The following is a 22799-nucleotide window of genomic DNA, read 5'->3' as shown; positions in this document are numbered from 1 at the left end:
ATGGTGGTCTAGCTTCAATTGACTCATGATTTCAACTTTGAAAAATTAATGAATCGTTTATTGTTTAATTTTAATCTGTTCCATTTCATTGTTTATCAAAGTTTATATTAAAAGTATATAAAGTATACTATCAGATTATAAAAAAAAGAAGCTGAAATCAGATTGTTTTTTTTTCAATAGAAGTTTTTAAATGGTGATAAGAATAGTGACGATGGTGATGGTCATGATGGGGGGGTAGGGGTGGTTTAATTTGAACTCCCTTTTATTTTTAATCTCGGTAAACAGTATTGTTTAATTCATTAAATTGTTAATACCCTATTCTTTGTGTATTTTAATTCTTTATGAGTTTTTTTTGAATAGCGAAAAGAAATTTCTTTAATTTTAATTTAAAAAGAATAAAGTGTAGAGTAGTTATTCAGAATTATCTAATCCAAACTTGGTAATGATACTTATTTATCAATTAGTTTGATGAATAATAGACCCTGAGACTATGGTGGAGTATAGTGGAGCTTAATATGAAGATTTTAGAGATATAATGTTTTCTTTTTGAGTGGAATAGTTTAGTTGTCAAGCTTTTATCACTTTTCTAGGCAATATAATCAAGATATGCTTCTGTGATGGACCAAAAAGTATACTAATCAAAAATAGCAATAAAGTTATTACGTCCAAAGTGTTAATGTAGCAATAAACATTTTATAAGTTATTAACACAAATGAAAGTTTAGGGATGTTACTTAAATCGGCTGGCTGTTGCTTGTTCCGTTGCGCTCGGTTCCAAAAATCCACAATTATAGATGATTAATAATTCCAATGAGATAGATATGGCTCCAGTAAGTTTGCCAAACTTAGAATGTAATGGGAATGTCACAATAGTCTATAAATATAGATGATAGTCAATTACAAGTTCATTTATCATATACACAGGCATAATGGAAGGAGGCATGTGTGTATTAGAGTGAATTTATTTATGAGCGGTTACAATGCACTACTATGTTGAATCCAAAAACAGCAGGTAGTCAGGAAGTGTTCAAGGTCATACACTTAAACGACACGTACAATGGTTTTAGTGATAAATGTACAGAATGTGGAAGTAAACAAAATAAATGCAAAAGCTATCAAAAATTGTTTAGATAATAGGTTTATTAGGCCTATCTCTACACTTCAAGAAGAATTAGGCTATTATCATTCCTTCATGAATGATTAACAGTTTGTTCTTTTGATCTAGAATATTTTGTTCATGTTGAGTTCTTTGAGCAAAACAATATTATCGTAAGGCTTTTATCGGTTTTTTTCTAGGCATCATCATCATACTTTTCAAGATAAAGCTAGTTATTTGTTCATAACCATGTATAATTAAAAGCTTGTTCTGTCGATATTAGGTTTGACTGATTGTTGTTCATAATTGTTCCGTCAATGTTAGTACTTTTATTTCATGATGCACACTATTTATTTCAAATAGGTATATACAAAATAAAATTAATACAGTTTGAATGCTTATTACTACTAGTGAAGCGACCTAAAGGCAATCCTTAACTTGGAATCCGGAAGGGAAGCGGAAAAGAGGAAGGCTAAAGAACACACCACGCCGGGAAATAGAAGCAGATATGTAAAGGAAGAATGTTAACTGTAAAGAACTGGAAAGGATTGCTCAGGATAGAGTTGGATGGAGAATGCTGGTGGGTGGCCTATGCTCCTCCACGAGGGGTAACAGGCGTGAGTAAGTAAGAAGTGACCTAACGTATATTCTTTATAACTATTCAACTGGTGGGCTAAATAATGCCGTAACTATTATCAGCCTTAATATACACTTAAAAAGATGATGTTCATAGTTTTGAGAACTGTTACGTTCCTATGGTGGTGGTTAATTATTACATCTAAATGATCTCCAACAAGTTACCAAACTGAATTTTTTCTCTAGCTTCATTTATGTAATTCTTTTTAATCATCTTTGTGTAATCAATGTGCTGATTTTATAGTTAAGCCACATGATGAGTTCATATTCAAAACATAAATTATATGCCAATCAGGTATCTTCTTAATACCGAAATATTGGAATTAATGAATCACAAGTCAAGCTGTATAATATCAGTAAAGTCAAGGTACATGACGTTAAGCAGAGCAAACGGTTAAGTAATATCTAAACAGTGTTAAACAAACTACATTATTTATTTAGATTATTTTGATTGTCCTTAGGTGATGTAATTATTAACAGAAGGTAAATTATTCTAATACAAGTAATATATACTACTTAAATAAAGATAATACACATCACAAATTGTAATTAACTTATAAATTCTAGGGAAAACCTGAAAGCACTGGACTGAGGAGTACTGCTAAGGAGTCCCACAATAGGACGAATCGGCCGTCCAGTGCTTCAAGATTTTCCATGATGTTCTTCGTTTCAAATGACTCCCACTTTCAGCTATGAAAATACTAAATATCCACAAAACCCCTTCTGATAATAATTATACATTCTAATCACTGATTTCACGCCACCATCTATACATATGCATAGATACTTTTTTACGTTAATTTACCATCTATATATTTTTTTCATTTTATTTTCTTACCTCACACAGATATAATTCATATAGTATATACATGCATATGACTGACAGAAAATGGGTTCATCAATTAGTAAGACAAAGCATAATCTCTAATCTTACAATAAATGAATATTTTCTTTCAATGAAAATCTTCCTAATTAACTTGACTAATAAAATTGGTATCGAATAGGCAACAATTGGTATGCATCTGGTTGTATTTATATGATACATAGTAAGATTACAAACAGATAGTAAACACCGATTTAAAGGATAACTGTGACTGAGATCTATTACACATTCAATACTATCATCGTATCCTACCATGATCAGTGTAATAATTGTCATCATCGTAACATTATATGCTATTCGAAAGGTTCTACTAAAAAGTACTGTATCAATATTAAAACTGAAAACTATACATTTCTCACTTAGTATTACTTGCTTGAATCTTTCCATTGATGTTTAGGACTGAAACTGGTCAGTCTCTTATTGGCATATGTGCATACTGTGCGTATTGCCTCGATGTAGCCTTATTTCACAGTTTGGCTACAATTTATTTTAATAAAAAGTACCAATTTTTAAATAGTATGAAATAATGGACAGTAAATGGTTTATGTCGTTTTGTTTTAATTATTAAAGAATTCAATTTGGTGATCCATATTTTACAATAAGAAATTAATTTTGTGTTCCATCCTATTTCTAAACTCACACACACACACACACACTGGTATACTTTATTTGTTAATTAGTAATTCATTTTTATCGAAACGTCTAGAATTAATTTAATTTACAATGAATTTTCAAATAATTCCTTTCCTAGTTGAAATCATGAGTCAATTAAAGCTAGACCACCATGGAAAACCTGGAAGCACTGGACGACCGTTTCGTCTTATTGTTGGACTCCTCGGCAGTGCTCATCCATGATCCGGACTCATGAGATTCGAACCCTGGACCTATTAGTGTCTCCACAAAAACGTCACTTCTGATAATTCCTTTCCTGTCTTTCAGTAACTGGAAAATAAATTACTTAATATTACCTATGTAAAAATGCGATAGCGATTTTTTTTTATCGTCCTCACAACGTTCTGACCAACTGGTGATCACCGAAAACGTTACTCGACATCAATAATATCAGTGAACTATAACTGTTAACATTGGCAATATTTAAGACATTGGCTTACTGTAAATATTACGGAAATAAACCTCAGTAAACTACCATAAAACTTGCTGATGTAATTTCGGATAAACTGTCATAAACTAGATTATTATAAAACATCCTTGATTACGCATTGAACAGGTATAACTGACATACAATATGCAAATTTCTTGTAAATGCTTTTTTGGAATTGAATGAATTCCTTGTCATCTACAAAATGCTCTCCAATATCGTTTAAGTTCATTAGTTTTAAGAGCTAAATTTTATAGTTGAAATCATGAGTCAATTGGGGCTAGGAAACCTGGAAGTGCTGATGGCCGTTTCGTCTTATTGTGAAACTCCTTAGCAGTGCATATACACGATCCCGACTCGCGAGATTCGGACCCAAGACTTATCAGTCTCGCGCACGAGCACTTGACCTCTAGAACCCCTTAGCCGACATCCAATGGTGTAATGTCTAACTTCAACCAATTCACGAAATTAAGCAACCGTCCATCATTGTCTTCAGTGAGTTACTATCTCACAACAGACCCAGTTTAACTCCACTGGTCACTTCTTTCCAGTAGAACTCAAGGAAATACCTCTTGGAACCAGTCACTAGTGAGCATATGATTATTATCAGAAGGGGTTTCGTAGAGATTTAAGCCATATAAATTTTTTTTCTCAATTTTATTAAATATGTATACGCTAAAAAAACTATCACGTCAGAGTACATTGAGGAGAAAGTGATTTATATATATATGATCAAAAAGGATTGTAAAATGAGTAGTACCTTTTACTTGAAGTAGCTATGATATTACCTCATAAAAACGAAATACCAGCTTCCTAGACTCCTATTTATTATCTATGAATTGTTGTACTAAATGGAATTTATCAAGATCTCAAAATAATAAGCATAAAGAAAATAATATACAATAGTGAACTAGATAAATGACACAGTAAGATAAACAACACTAACGACCAATCTTGAGATTTTGTCTAAAATATATTGATTTTATTTAAAAGAAGAACCTTTCGAATTTGTTTATCAACAATCTAACATTATCGCTAATACTAACGTCCTAATCTAAGCACACTAACTTTCTTACTCTACATAAATTGCAAAGAAACATTATAGTACTTCGTGTTTCTTTGCACAAGTTCAGCTTCCTTTCATTCACATATTCATATAATAATGTTTTCTTTAGCATTCTAAAGTCTTAATAACACTTTATCACGTTCTATTATTCATATTCATCATCAGTCCATCAACAGTGTTGGAGTGATCCAGAAAATTTCTCGTAAAAGACAAGAAAGGATCAGGACATTTTGCCAGAAATATCACGAATGTGAAACGTCACATGTATAGATTCTGACTGTCTGATTACTACACTGCTAATATGTTTTGTAGCATTCCAGAATTTTCAGGAAAACCCAAGGACTTCTAAAATACCATAAAAACCTATATTTTCTGTACATAAATGAAACCTTTAAAGTAAAGTGCTTCTAGTATAGTTCGCGCCTTGGGGGTTACGAGACTAGCTTAGGATCCGAGTATAGCGTTCAATTAGCAACACTTATTAAACAGTAAACTCGCATTTCATCTATTACTAGGTAAACAATACAGTTGATTGATGTACCTATTGTGGTATAGTAGTCGATTGCTTATTCGCGATTGATTTGATAGCATTCCGTAGCTCAAGCAATCACATTATCCAACTTTCCTTAATAAAATATATCATGCATCTAACAAAACATACAATTTCAATTTTCACCATAATTTCACTTGATGTTGTTTATTTGTATCTTCCCACTGTTATTTAGGACTTCAATTTATCAGTCTCTTGTTGGGATATGTGTATCCTGTGCGAACTGCCTTGATATTGCCTGAAGTCACAAACTTTATAAGCAAAGTTGGATAGTGGCTAGCAGTGGAATCCAGGACGCGCGTTTCTTCCTATTTGAGACTCTTCATCTGGATGTACTTGCATCTCAGAATTGATGTTCACTCTGGGACTAAAACCCAATACTATACGTCCAGCTGATGAGTCCGAAATAGGACGAAACGAACGTCCTGGATTCCACTGCTAACTACTATTCATTATTTCACCATGATTTTGTTGAAATATGTATTACTGTGAAAGATATAATTCTACACTTAATGCATTACTATTTCGAATGATCTCTTAATCAATGGATAAGGTTATTTGTTTTCTAACCTTTATTATTTATAAAACCTATTGTTTAAATGAATTGGTTCAATCTTCTTCGATAAAACGTATATTCATTCTTCATTGAATTTATATTCTTAGATCAGCTGTTTTAATTAGTTTACTCACAAAATACATCTTTGTATATATCGAAAAAGATTTAACAGATAAACATTAATTTAATCGAATAAAACTAAGGAATTCGTAAAAGTATACTAATTTTGGTATCTAATAATTATGATAGAAAAATATAAAAAAAATTTGGCAGTTAAACCAAATAAAATGATGATCATTTTCTTTATTAATATATTGCTTAAATAAAAAAGAAGGAAATTAATTCTATTCAATTATTTACGGTATTGAATGTAATTCTTAGAGGTTGAGGATTCCAACAATTGGACGAAACAGCCGACCAGTGCTTCTAGGTTTTCCATAGTGGTCTAGCTTCAATTGACTCATAATCTCAACTATATGTAATTCTTAGATATTACAATTGTAAATTATTAAACATTGAAACCTACCATTGATGAATTCAAATGAGAGATATACAATTGAAAGTAGTTCATATCACCTGAAGTTTGTGCTTATGATATCGTTCAGTAGAGTGATGAAATCTCCACGACCAAACCATCCAGCTTATAGAACAAAACTTTATCAAAATATTATTCCATCATTATTATTATTAAAAAGAGAAAATAATGGACGGTAACAAGTTTATTCGATAAAATCCAAGCGATACATGTCATAAATATGGATACTACATTAATTTTGAGAGCTATCTTTAATAAAATAATGAAGATAGTTTGAACAAATAAATTAAAGACAAAATAATGAATTATCAATATTTGCAGTCCTACTGTACGGAACTGAAACTTGGAGAACGACTACATCCATCGTCAAGAAGGTACAAAGTATTTATAAATAGTTGTTTACGCAAAATACTCAACATTCACTGGCTGGATACCATCAGCAACAGCGTTTTATGGGAGAGGACAAACCAGGTTCCATCTGAAGAGAAAATTAGGAAAAGACGTTTAAAGTGGATAGGACATAAATTGAAGAAATCACCGAACTGCATCACGAAGCAATCCCTAACTTGCAATCCGGAAGGGAAGCGGAAAAGAGGAAGGCCGAAGAGCACATTACTTTGGGAAATAGAAGCAGATAAGAAAAGGATGAATGTTGACTGTAAAAAACTGGGAAGGAATGCCCAGGACAGAGTTGGATGGAGAATGCTAGTGAGCGGCCTGTGCTCCTTCACGAGGAAAACAGGCGTAAATCGAAATCGAATCGAATATACTTTGCAAACTGAGTCGAATTAGATTTCATATTACGTGATAAGAACAGATTAGTGAATTCAATATAACATACACTTAGTTCCTTTTAGCTTCCAAATGTCCTGGTACGGATGAGAGTGTGGAGAGTCAGCTCCCACATAGCCACGGATATACAGCCACTCCCATGGAAGTCCTATTCACTGCCTTCTCGCAGCAAGGATGTTGTTTATAAAATCGAGTGGTTGAAAAGCGAATAACTGGAGCTTTGGTCAGATAGGTGGATATGGAGGATCCACCAAGGAGAGTAGGCAAACCCTGATTCCAAACCAATTGTTCATATAGGCTCCAGGATCCTGAAGGAACAAGTGGCTTATGACCTATTGTTGGTCACCTGCTACCGTGGGACTGTATCTTGTGACACTGCTCCACTTCCTTATGGATCAAAATTTTGGGTCAAAGGCACTTGGTGCGACTCCCCCAAGAAAACCACCTACTTTGGCCTGGGCAAATGGGTAGCATCACAGTCCACACACAAATCAAGTGAAATGTGTGGCGCATATGTATTCGGTGCCACTTTGTACCAATATTTATGTGTCCAAATAAATAATAAATAAATAAATAAGCTCTTATCATCTTAGAGAATGAAGGAATAAACATTTAAGCAGAATAATATGAATTCGGTTTATTTAGAATTTGAACCACATTTACTTTTCCTTACTATATGAATCCGCAACCTTTAAATAAGCTAATTTTATCTTATTCTGCCTAAATGCTTGATATCTCCACCTTCATTATCGAATTTTTGGTTAATAATCTTACCCTTATATATAACTGCTGTACTGTGACTTTAGAAATAAAATTCCCGTAGTTTGTAGACACATTATATTTGGTTCATTTTTATTCAACTGAGTAAATTGTAGAGAGTGGCACGAACAATGTCCACTAATTTTTCTATGTTTGGCGATTGGAGGCAGTCAGCAGAAAATTTTAGACCTAGGTTATGTGATATTTGGTACTCATCACCAAAGCATTCCTTAGATTCAAAGATAACGGATGCTTCTGGTGGAATTGTAATCCTTGTTGTCCAGCTTCTAATGCTGCGTAGCTACCAATGTGGTACTCGATTAGCGACAATCAGTTAGTCACTGTATAGTGACCAATTTCCTGTTTGTCCAATTTTTAGTGCTAATCTAGTTCTATGATTCTACAAATACTGTACTATTTCAATATTGTTAAGCATCTTTACTTGCTTACACCGATATGATAAGGCAACAAGTGAATAATTTAACTCCAGTCAATTCGTTCACTTTATATTATTCAGATAGTACAATTGTAATGCATTTTCTGGAAATAAATGATCAGATAAATGCACATGTTCTGTTTTCTTTCCTTTATACAATTCATCATTATTATCATCATAGTTCATTCTTCGTTAGACCACACCAATATAATTAATCGTGATAAAGGTTTAAACATACAATCACTGTAATGAAAACATTGTTTGAATGTTAGAATATGATGACAAAAATCTGTAAATGTCATCAATACATCAATAAGATATAAGAAATCTATTAAAATCAAACAATCTTTTTATTTTAATGTTAATCATTGAATGATTTAATAGAGTATAGTAAGGGTAAAAGTGATAATGCTTTGTCATATCCAGATTTTATAAAAAGGTTAATGGAGAGAAATAAATGTTAAATATAACAAGAGCTCTATTATGAAATTTGTGATTAGTGAAACAGCCTTCAATCTCTTGAAATTTATTTTATGTTTATTATCCCGCATCAAAAACAAAAAAATATATTGACAAACTCAATATATGACTGACAAATTTCAACTGTGTCTGGTGTAAGACAGCTACTCACCTCAAATAACGGAAGATGGTTGAGTAAAAGTTGGTAATGCAAACTATTGGAGGCCAGCTTAACGGTATAAATGTTAAGTACTGGTCATGAGATTTAGAGACATTCTAATCCATACCTGATGTGATCACACGTGTGTACTGCTGAAGAGTCTCAGACTAGGATGATTTAATAACATGGTTTGATTCATAATCACGAGACATAAGATTGTTAGATATGTCTTTGATTAAAATAACGCTTAATCTATGGAATTACTCATCTTAATCTCTTAAGATGACTGATTTAGATCATGATAAATTCCATTAAATAAGCTAAAGCCTAATAATTACTATTTCTCATTAGTCAAGTGTTTCATAAAAGTAGAGATCTGAAAAATGTTTTGAAATTAAATTATGAATAATACGGAGAATTCATTCACTTATTTAATATTTGCAGACTTTTGTCATGGAATAATGTTAGTTAGATAATTATTAGGAATCAATAATCACATGCGTTGTCCTAGTGTGAAACTCACCTGAAGTATTCATTCATTACTATATCAAAGATCAAATCCAGAACGTGCACGGCTGACAGAGAGCACTAAAGTTTTAAACTATTGAGATTCAATCCAATGGTTTGGACTTTTTTAAATTTCAATCTATTCCTGGTACTGTTAGATAAGCGTCCATTTTCACTTGTAATATATACTTCACACTTCACATGGTTAAACTCAATTACACATGGTTTCTCACCATAACTCCATGAGTTATATTTTAAAGTGAGCTACTAGTGAGCACGCAATGATTGTTAATATTAAAAAGGTTGTGGAACGTTATTGAATTTATAGTTTAACTAATAAGGTTTATCATTGGTTGGAAGTACTTTAAAATTTGCAAAACATCTAAAAAGTCTGAAGGAGACTCTATTTTGTTTTCCAAGGTATGTTTTTAAAACAATCAATATCATTCTTGAAATTTTCAAAATATATTATGTATAAACGAAATTAACTTTTTAGAAAGAAATATTCAGTGTATTGAATTCACTTGTTGCTGCTTTTTTAAATCTAGAGTGAATATCAACTCTGAGATGCAGGTACATCCAGCTGATGAGTCCCAAATAGGACGAAACGCGTATCCTGGATTCCACTGCCAGCTACTGTCCATCTTTGCTTACAATGCTTGTAAAATAAGGCTATATCGAGGCAATACGGACAAGATGCACATATGGCCCATTAGAGACTGATCAATTGCAGTCTTAAATATCAATGGGAAGATTCAACCGAACGATACCACGTGAATCCAAGTTTCACCCCGTTGCACAATCAAGTGGCTATCAGGACTAAGTAGCTAAGTGGATAACGCGATGGCGTTTGAAGCGAAAGATACTCGTTCGAGTCCCATAGTGAACATCAACTATGAGATGCAGCTACATCCAGCTGATGAGTTCCAAATAGGACGAAACGCGTGTCCTGGATTTCACTGCTCGCCAGTATCCATCTTTGCTTATATTCAGTGTATTGCTGTAATAAATTTCGAATAATCTAATTAAATATTAAATTTTTTTTTGTGACACATAAGAAAAGTCAACTTAACATCAGATTAAATAAATTGTTTATGAACAATAACTCTGGGATTCAGGTACATCCATCTGACGAGTTCCGAATAGGACGAAACGCGGATCCTGGATCCTAGTGCTAGCAACTCTTCAGCTTTAGTTAAAATTATTTATTAATTAAAAAAACATAAAAACTGTGGTTGAATATAAAATGATTGATAACTTATCCGTAGCTTATTATTATTGTTATTAATCATTTATTTTATAAAACTTTCTATTTGAACACACACCATCCTTTACTGCTGTTTTTCACATTACGTAATCTAGTGCTATAATCTTCTTATTACATCATCATGTTTATTCCATGTTCATATGTCCTCACGGAGCTAACACAGCTTGATGACAAGTTCGTTGAATAGAGATCCCTTCGTTGAACTTGATGTTTTTAATATTTAAATGGGAATTATATGTCACTAATAACTTATCATTTAAAGGTTTTCAACACATTACACATGTAAAAAACATGATACATTATCATTATTATTATAAATTTACAAACAGTTAATGATAATTCATTTAGTATTGTTTGTTTTAATCTTCCCATCGATGTGTTAGGACTGCAACTGGTCAATCTCTAATTGGCATATGTGCATACTGGGTGTATTGCCTAATGATAATTATGTTAATGATAATTATATAAATAATAAATGACTGGAAATTTTTCCACTATGAATTATAATCTTTTTACAATTTTACAGATGGTAATGCAATACATTTGGAATTTTACAAAATATTATCCATAATAATAATTACGGAGATAGCCCTGATTAAATTACGATATTTGAATAAAAAGTTATGAGTCGCCGGTAACTGAAGAACATCTGGAACTAAAAACAATTGTCAACCGACACCAAAATCAAAATTTTCAATACATATGGTAAGATAGTTCTACTGTATGGGTCGGAGATGTGGAGAACTACGAAAGCCATCATCCAGAAGATACAGGTGTTTATTAACAGTTGTCTACGCAAAATACTTCGGATCCGTTGGCCAGAAACTATTAGCAACATTCTACTGTGGGAGAGAACAAACCAGATTTCAATGGAGGAAGAAATCAGGAAGAAGTGCAGGAAGTGGATATGACATACATTGAGGAAATCACCTAACTGTGTCACAAGGCAAGCTCTCACATGAAATCCTGTGGGTCAAAGAAAAAGAGGAAGACCACAGAACACATTAAGCCATGAAATGGAGACAGACATGAGAAGAACGAAAAGCAACTGGATAAAACATGAAAGGAAGGTCGAGGACAGAGTGTGTTGGAGAATGCTGGTCGGTGACCTATGCTCCATTGGGAGTAACAGGCGTAAGTAAGTAAGTAATGAGTCGCCGGTACAGTTACCAGAAGCCAGAAAACGGCTGCGAACATCTAGCTTATTTAGTGTCAAAAAGAAACATCCCGGAGAGATTTAGAAAAACCAACAGTTCTATCACAATTTGACTGGATAAACACTCATTTTATTACTAAATTTGATATATTTAAAAAAGCTTGTAGAAGGTCGAGGTCATCCGTAAACCTTTAACTAAGCTTGTTTTCTGTATACAAATGAAGCATAAAATTAAGTCTTAATCCTTACATCAGGCCTTTTCTCTACCATCACTAGTTCAAGGATAGGAGTAATTTGAAAATGTAGGAAGCTGCTAGGAAGTATGCATGATGAAAATAGGTGAAAAACTATTGTGAATTTTCAGTTTTTCATTTTCTACACCAATAGTTAATAAATGTGTAAAGCCATTAATTATCTATGCTATATGCCCTGAACTATTGTCTAGCTTTCTCATCATTATATAAGTTATTATATAATGCTGATAAAAATATTAAACAAACTAAGCATCTTGCTGGAGTTTCACAAACAGACTTGTATATTCAATCAATAAATTCGACTTTCAATTTTTTCCGGTGTTAAAAATTGAAATTCTTATTGAAAAACCTATTTCCATGATCATATATAGTTTTATTTCATAACTTATGGATGATTTAAAATAATAGATACCCAAAAGTATATAGATGATTATTTACAACCGATTCTTCGATGTATGTAGACAGTATTTTAGATGGCCTTCATAACATTTACCTATGATTTACTTGATTAATCGTTTAATCATGAATAATTGTTATACAGTGTTTCGCGTTTATGTCAACATATATCTCAGAAATTTAAACATTTAAACATTTAAATATAAACACCACAATCATTCAACCAGATAAAGGATTATTCATGGATCCACTCTCTCAATATTCTTAATTATAATTATGGATCTGAATGATGTAAAGTTTTATTTCTATAAAGCATAGATTTTTCATCTTATTACCAGAATTAGGAAATCTAGAGTTCAAACCAAGTCTGTTGGGAGATATCAACTCACTGAAGACAATTGGTAAACGGTTTGCTCAACTTCATGGATCAATTGAAGTTAGACATTAACACCGATGGATGTCGGCTCAGTAGTCTATCGATTAAGTGCTCTGGCTCGAGACTGGTATGTCCTGGGTTCGAATATCGTGAGTGCGGGATCGTGGATGCGTACTGCTGAGGAGTCCCATAATAAGACGAGTTGGCCGTCCAATGCTTCCAGGTTTTCCATGGTGGTGTAGATTCTATTGACTCATGCTTCCAACTATGAAAATCTAGATTAGCTGATATGTGTTGAATATATATAACCACATTATAGCATGCCTTACATAAATAATATCCAACTAGTAAACAACTTAGTTATTAAGATATTCTTTAAAAAAATTTCCTTTCTCAATCAATAATATTTTAATGTAAACAAGATATATAAGCATAAATTATCTAAATAACAATTATTGTCGCTATCCCTATTGAGAGTTTGTATCCTAGTGATGTTTATTCCTCTATATAAATAGTTCTTGACTTGTATATATACATTTTGCTTATCTTACCAATCTTAACAATTTCTATGGTTGTTTTATTGAATATATGCGATTTACAGATTATTCACCAATCCTTATTCAATTCTAGAATATTCTATGTAATGTAATTCTTCTTTTTCTTCAAATATCTGTTCTTATGGTAACAATGATGTTGTTGCTATTGTGTTACATCTGTTCAATTTCATTAAAATAGTTACAGTCATTCAGTTCAAACATTCATGAAATTCTTTTATTTCTATAAATGATGGTTATAATGACAAAAGTTGAATAATAATATATCTACTTACTGTCAATACATAGATTCTATAGTTGAAATCATGAGTCAATTAAAGCTAGACCTGGAAGCACTGGACTATTTCGCACTACTGTGAGACACCTCAGCAGAGCACATAAGACCTACTTACTGATGCCTGTTACTCTTCGTTGAGGAGCATAGGCCGCACACCAGTATTCTCCATCAAACCCTGTCCAGGGCATTCCTTCCCAGTTCTTCCCAGTCAACATTCTTCCTTTTCATATCTGCTTCCGTTTCCCGACGTAATATGTTCTTCGGCCTTCCTCTTTTCCGTTTCTCTTCAGCATTTTAAGTTAGGGATTGCCTCATGATGCAGTTTGGTGAGTTCCTAAATGTATGACCGATCCACTTCCAACGTCTTTTCCTAATTTCATCTTCAGCCGGAAGCTGGTTTGTCCTCTTCAACAAAAAGCTATTGCTGACAGTATCCGACCAGTGAATGTTGAGTATTTTGCATAGAAAAAACTGTTTATGAATACATGTACCTTCTTGACGATGGATGTAATAGTTCTTCAAGTATCAACTCCGTACAGTAGAACTGACTGTCTTGACGTTCGTATTGAAGATTCGCACTTTGAAGTTAGTTGACAGTTGTTTTGAGTTCCATTTGTTCTTCAATTGTAGAAATGCTGCCCTTGCTTTGCCAATCCTCGTCTTTACATCTGCATCAGATGCTCCTTGTTCATTAATGATTTATGAAGATAGATTAAATAAATAATCAAAGATCTTAAGATGAAACACCATAAAATAACCATGACAAATAAATGGTGACTGAGAACAAGAATAGATAAGTTTAAATACATGAAAATAAGGTTATGAAATATAAAAAGTTTGGTGTGTAGGCGGGATTGTTAATGATTGGTTGTCTGCTTAGTCAAGCTCGTAGATAGTCCGACAGGTGTCAGATGAGTTATATATTGCACTATCCTTATTATTAATTGATCGTTCACCCAATATATTTGTCAGACGCTCTACTGTTTCTCTGATAGTTCCTTGGAAGGATAAAATTACAGAACTTTTCATGTTCAGACACTCCAAACTTTCGTAATTATAATCTCATTCTGAACCTTCGTCCCACTATTTACAATCATTAATAAACAAATTCTCTTGGCGTTTAAACCATACCTCGTAAGTAATCCCGCATTCTAGATCAAATCTTAATTCACTTAGTGGATTCGCAATAGAATCCGGAATCATAGTGGAATTATTTACATTGGTTCTTGAGGATAATGACATATTTTTGACCAATAATTTGATAAGAGAATTTGACGTTGCAATAAAGTTTTCAGACCATCTATTTTATTGTTACAAAATATATAAGTGTAGATCCGTTTTAACCACCGTCGCCAATTGTTATAACTGTTCTTTTCCTTATTTACATGAATGGGAAGTTAATTTACTTCAGACGAATATCTTCACTAGATTCCTTCACAGTGTCTATTCTGCAGGACTTTAACATAACCCAGATGAAGAACACGTGATTAGTCTGACTAGAACGTAAATATATTTCCACACCAAAACTCGACACAACCCAAAAACAATGAACAATCAATCAAAAATGTTAAATAATAAGGATAGGGGAATATATAACTCATATGACATCTGTCAGATTATTTACAAGTCTGACTATGCTGACAAACAATCATTATCATTGTTGCCCACACAACAGAGTTGATAAGTAATTTAGTGATATAACTAAAGAACGTGAATAAAGATGAATAAAGTAAAGTCAATTCTATGAATGAAAAAAACAAAATGAAAACTATTCCCATTTGGTCACGTAAATCAGCTTTCAAATAGATGTGATAAGAACAGTATCAACAAAAGTTTGTTTATTATTATGACAAAGAATTTCTAAAGATTTTTGAGTTTTGTCTATTATATTATTAATTTTCTATAGTTGAGATCATGAGTCAATTGAAGCTAGACCACCTGGAAGCACTAGGCGGCCGTTTCGTCCAATTGTGGGACTCCTCAGCAGTGCGCATCCGCGATCCCGCCTCGTGGGGTTCGAACCCAGGACCTATCAGTCTCGTGAGCTTTCTGAATTCTAATGATTATTTACATAAGACCAATTAGTAATGTAACCCATAATGGCTGATTATTTATTAATCATATTGAAATTTTTTAAGTTATTCACGAGCATATTTGTATCCACCAATGTTCTAGAAAATTCACTATCAAGTGCTTTTATTAAATATGGACGATTAACTATTGAAGAATGCTTTTATAATATAACTAAATTCCTCTGTTTTGTCTTACAAGTGTAACCGATATAGGTGATACACGTACATTTACACAGAAAGTTGACGATATGGAGGTTCATTATTGATCAGTGACCTTCTTAGAAAAGTGATGTTTTAGGTATTGTGTCGACATATGTTCAAATTCTGGCCAACGTCATTTTCATTTACGTCTTCAAATAAACCCGTAGTTTTGATTCACGTTGTGAGTAGCTGTTGAAGACTTTGTAGTCAAATTTCTTCGATATAATCCCTGTATTCTGCATAACACTCGCCTCAATAACCTTTCTAAGATAGCTCCCAACAGTAACAATGATTCTAAAATCCTATCTCTAATAATTAAAACTCTGATTTTTTTCAAAGAAAGTGGATTCCCATTATATACTGCCACGAAATCTTGTTATTAATATCAATCAACTATTTTAAATTCAGTCATTCGGCATAATACAATAGTATATATATATATGATATCATGTTTGATAGAAACATCTGCTGGCTTAATTTGATATTATTAGGGTGACGGTTTCTGGAGATTTTAGTGAATGTAACAGTTGACTTTATGAGTCAGTCTAAGCTAGACCACGATCGGAAACCTGAAAGCACTGGACAGCCGTTTCGTCCTAGTATTGGACTCTTCAGCAGAGAGTATTTACAATTCCTTATGTGGGATTCGAACCCAAAACCATCGGTTTCATGCACAAACAGTTAACCCCTAGATCACTGAACCGTCATCCAACGGTGTTAACGACTAGCTTTAATCGATCCATGATCATACACAACTATTTTTCCATTATATAAAGTAGATATCTGTCTCTACCCGACACGGAATGCACTCCCCTGGTTACAGCTTCCCAATAGAACTCCAGGATAGAATTTACCACAACTTTGTATTTAGCTTACAGTTTTTCATAAGACAGAATGATACTTTTATTTCATTGGGAGAGAAAAAAGTAGTACCATAAATGTAGCCTCTACATCAATAGGCCTCAACATATACAAAGGAAAAAGCAAGATTCTCAAATACAACACGGAGAACACCAACTCAATCACACTTGATGGCGAAAGTCTGGAACAGGTGGTAACATTCACGTACCTGAGAAGCATCATTGATAAACAAGTAGGATCGGATGCAGATATAAAGGTGAGGATTGGCAAAGCAAGGGCAGCATTTCTACAATTGAAGAACAAATGGAACTCAAAATAACTGTCAACTAACTTCAAAGTGCGAATCTTCAATACGAACGTCAAGACAGTCAGTCATTACTGTACAGAGAACTACTAAATCCATCGTCAAGAAGGTATAAGTGTTTATAAACAGTTCTTTACGTAAAATACTAAACATCCATTGGCCGGATACTGTCAGTAATAGCCTTTTGTTGGAGAGGACAAACCAGCTTCCGGCTGAAGAGGAATTTAGGAAGAGATGTTGGAAATGGATATAATATTACATTTAGGAACTCACCAAACTGTATCATGAGGCAATCCCTAACTTGGAATGGTGAAGGGTAGCGGAGAAAATAAAGGCCAAAGACCACATTACGCCTGGAAATGGAAGTAGATATGAAAAGGATGAACGTTAACTGTAAAAAACTGGAAAGGAATGTCTAGGACAGTTTTCGATGGAGAATACTGGTAGATGGCCTATGCTCCTCCACAAGGGGTAACAGGCGCAAGTCAGTTAGTAAGTACCATAAATGTAATATTATATTTATGAAATTATATTTCAAAATTCTTTCTAAAAACTAATTTCTTTCTTTACTTCCCTTCATTCTTCTCAAAAAGTTATTATTATGATTATTTAAAAATTTCATCTTATTTTTTGCTCAATATTCAATAATTTTTTCTCTCCATATATCCATCTATCTGTGAACAACAATAACTTTGGTTGTCATATAGGGTAAACACAATTTCATAACTAAGTTACTGTAATATAAAAATTAAATGATAATCATTTATCGTTATGTAACAACTTGAGTAAATTAACAACCATTCAAAACAGAATGAATATAACATATAATACAAACATACCTACACTTATCAAGAAAGAATAAGAATATTATGACGAACCATGGAAATTAAAAAAAAGTAAAGTTGAGTATTGGGGGGGAGGTACGGAGGAAAAAATTTTTCTTTCTATGTAATAACAAAAAAAAGTTGTTTTTTTTGATTGACAGATTATTTTGAAAGAAATTTGAGATGGAGTGAGATATACCTATATGTATCTATATCTATATACATTTATAACTATTCAAAAAAAATTTTTATAGAAAAGTTAGAATGAGTGAAACTAGTTTCTTTCTTTTTAATTGTGGCTTCTTTTTTTAAATGTTTGTCAAGATCCTAAGGGTGAGAAATGGAAGAAGAAATAAACTGACGTTAGAAATTATTTAAGATTCTTTTACTAGTTTGGATTGATTAAGGTAAAGATCAGCTTCTTCTGGGTTTATAAGTCGATTTATTAAATAAAACATAATGGGAGTTATGTATATCCATATTTAGTGTTTTTTTCAAATGACTAACTTTTATATGAATATGTCAAGTGTAAGAGAGATATATGAAAGTGTTATCTAATTTTATCAACTTAGCTAATAAGTCTTCTTTTATGAATCCAAATTATGTAGACTTCAGTATAATAAATAATGGAATGATTAATGAGTAGCCAACTTCTTCATATCTCAACAGAAATGATCAAATTCAGCCATAAACTTAAAAAAAAAACAAAAGTAAACAATACCCTATGAACAACAGTAAAGCATTTGAAAAACTTTATATTTCACTATGATCATGAACCTATGTAAGTTAGACAACCATTGAAAACTTATAAACAATAGGACTCCTCAATAGTGCACATTCACATGTAGGAATGGAACCCAGAATCTTCGATCTCGCACCCGAACGGTTAAACTTTAGACTAATGAGCCGGATTTCAATGGTTGTTCAACTTAAATCTGTTCTTGATTTCAGTGATATCTAACAATCTGCAAAATCTGATAGTGAAAAGCTGTTCACTTTATGTAAACATTGACATGTACTCAGATGATTAGTTATCACCGTTGTTAATTCGAAACGGATGATGTGTTCATTCTATTTTATTCATTAAAACTAGGACAAGTTAGGCAACAATCGACTTCATTTTATGAAAATAAGTCAAATCAAACATCTTTTCTATTCACGAAATAGGTAACAAACTAGTTTCAATTAATTCAAGGATTCATTTCGTTTGATAAAAAGTAAACACAAGAGGGAGTTTCTTTCTTGTTCCGCGGAATATATATAATTACCATTTATTACATTTTACATATGATTCAACAGCCCCCCCCCCCAGTAAATCAAACCACTATTATGCATTTTTATGAATGAAAAATCTTCCGAACAGTTTTTTTTTCACAATGGATACATAGTAGCTGAAAATACTAGTCATAAGATTTCTCATAGTTGATTTAAAAGTACTATGAATTATACTAAACTGGAAGCTCTTAAATTGGACTTCTGATCATATGCATATAAAGTCGAGTGCTTCTTGATTTCTAGATGTTACTATTCCAAGACCAACACCAAAATCGAGAAAAACCTCTTAATTAAATGATGTCGCGTTAACGCGAATATTGCTCATCTTATATAAGACGTAGATAAGAGTGTCAATAAAGTCTTAATTCCTAGATATAATGAAGGAATATAATCAACTCTGTCAGTTGTACGGTTTAATTTTTCTGAATATTTTGCCAAAAATGATCGCGAAAAATTCATTAGTTTTAAATGTCTTCCTCTAAGTTAAATAGTTTTATTACTCACCGTATAGTTACTAACTTCTCATTTCCTAGCTAACTTACTGATAATATATGGTGAATTTTTGGTGAATCCTTGGTAAATTTACTAGACTACAATTTATAATTAAAAAAATACCGTTTACATCGTCCACATTTCCATTTGACTTTGAGTTCTTGAATAAATTAGGAATCTATTTTAATAAATGGCATTCATTGATTTTACACATATTCAATTATTTGCTTTAGAACTTTTCTTCTTATATTGGGCTTTCACTCTGTAAGGATGGCTCGTTGGCAAACTCAAGGAAGCATCAAGAAACCCAGAAAGAGGCGAAGACATTCCATCCAATCACCACTAGGGGAACATTCTAAAATGTCAACGTGTAGCTTTCCTATCGGATGAATAAGAATGACCCCCTATGTGCCTATTGTCTGTCCGAAATGATGATTTACTTTCAGCTAAAAAAACTATAAATACATGAGATTTTTGTACTATATTTGACACTGTTTTCGGGAATAACATTCCTGCTTACTAGTCTTCTGTCTTCTCCCTTGCGACGTTGCGGGTTCGATCGTTCCAGTAGTCTAGTAGTACGCGGCATAGCAAGAATCAAGGTTCTAGATATAACACACTCGAATAACTTATGATGGTGTCATGAACTTGTTTCGTTTTTAAAAAACTGGTATTTAAACTATAAACACAATGTTTTTTGGTGGAAAGTACCCAAGTTTAGACCAACACTAACTTCTACAACTGTAAAAATAAATTTTCGTTTTACATATATTGTAGAACATTAATGATGCATATTGATCGTCTGTACTCGCCAGCTTTGATTCTTCACTTATAATCTGTTGAGGCATTTATTACTGCAAATATCATGAGTAACAATCATGGTTGTTTGTACATCCTTTTTATTCTACACTGTCTTTTAGATGCAAAAAATAAAGTTGATCACAACAGAATTCATGTGTGGAATCATATTATCCAACTAAGAATAATTTGTTCAGTGAATAACTTATGAAGAAATTTTGAGAGTGAAGATGCTGGCATAATGGTCTAGAGGTTAAGCGTTCGCACGCGAGACCAAAGGTCTTGGGTTCGAGTCCCACATGAGAGATCGTGAATGTGCACTGTTGAGAAGTCCCATACTAGGACAAAATGGCCTTACAATGCTTTCGGATTTTCGATGGTGGTCTAGCTTTAATTTACTTATGAATTCAACTATTGATATTTATAAGTTAAATGGATGAGAAAGGAATTTTATACAAGAGTCCATAATATTACCAGTCCATAGTTTTTTGAAAAATAATACATTCAACATTAATGTATAACAAAATATTTAACTTTGGTAATATTTAAATTAATATTTAAATTGTTATTTAGGACTGCAATTGATCAGTCTCTTATTGGCATATGTGCATCCTGTGTGGACTGCCTCGATATTGCCTGAAGTCATAAGCTTTATAGGCAAGGATGGATGGTGGCTAGCAGTGGAATCCAGTACGCGCATTTCGTTCTATTCGGGAATCTTCAGCTGGATGTACCTGCATCTCGGAGTTGATGTACACTGTGGGGCTCGAACCCAGTACCATTTGATTCAAACGCCATCACGTTATCCACTTAGCAACTGAATCCTGCTAATATTTACTGAACAATCTAATGGTCTTTCAAAATCATAACAAAAAGTATTTCATTTAGTAAGGTAAGATTGACACTTACATCGAGACTTTCAATCATAGAATAATGAAACGATACATAACAGAGGTCTCTGTATAATAACAACACACGTTAACTAATAGAAATTTTATCAACAAATGTCATTTAAGATAAAGTATGATTAGATGGTTTTTAAGTTTTTTTTAATTCCCTCTTATGTAATTTAAGAGATTACAGTAAATGTCAATCATAAAAGACATAATAATATTTTTCAGGTCACATTATTAACTATAATCCAACTTAATTGTATAAAATAATGAGATTTATCTCCATCCAAAAGCTTTATTTAGGAAGTAGTGCTGTGGTGTGGATTACTTATATCCACATAAGTAGTATATGGTGACGATCAGGCATAGAATGTATTTTGGCAGAAGATCGATAAGGAGAGAACAGAAATGAGGCGCAAACGGTATAAAAATGCATAAACAATGAAATCAGAGACGATGGACTGATATTTGCAGAAGGAACGGTCAAGATTGAGACAATTGTTTGATAGTTTGCAAATTAACTATTCACTGTACGGTTTGTAATTTGTGCATACATACATTCAATTGTCTCCATCCGTGTTCTCGTTTACTACAGTACTAATGTTAAAAATCTCTATCATGCTTGATGAATAATCTTACTATGACAATATATATACGAGAATCATAGTAAATAAAATAATAACTTACAAATTACTAATCCTACACATAAGCTTTTAGATAACAGTAATACGGTGAAATATACATTTAGAATCCATAATCAAAATACAATTTTTGTGATGATACGTAGCATAACTTGATGATCTGTTAGATAACATTGTGATATCTGAGGGGATGTATGCTGAATTTTAGTGTTACAGTAAACTACTACACATTGGTGATGCTATTGTGGTGTATGCTACTTATATCGAGATAAATAGCATATAACACCAGTTAGAATGGAATGACTGTTAAAAGAATGTCAAGAAGATTGAACTGAAGAAAACAGAAAGGGAAACATAGAGAATTGAGACTTGGAAGAATCATGAAGGATGTAAAGAATAATTGACAGAAGATTTGTACATGAAGTATTTAATGTATAGTTTTCACATCTTACGAAAGAACTCTGTAATTTGCATTACATAATAAATTGGTCTTCCCTACCTGAGTGTTCGTTCACTACACTGTATTCATTTTCAATAGATTCTACTACCAGTTTATATCTGAAATATGTATATTCAACGTGTAAATACTGGAATCTCCATGACAACTGAGACTCATCTAATTCAA

The sequence above is a fragment of the Schistosoma mansoni genome, chromosome 4 (assembly GCF_000237925.1).
Source record: "Schistosoma mansoni strain Puerto Rico chromosome 4, complete genome".
Lineage (NCBI taxonomy): Eukaryota > Metazoa > Platyhelminthes > Trematoda > Strigeidida > Schistosomatidae > Schistosoma > Schistosoma mansoni.
Note: the sequence above shows the minus strand (reverse complement) of the source record.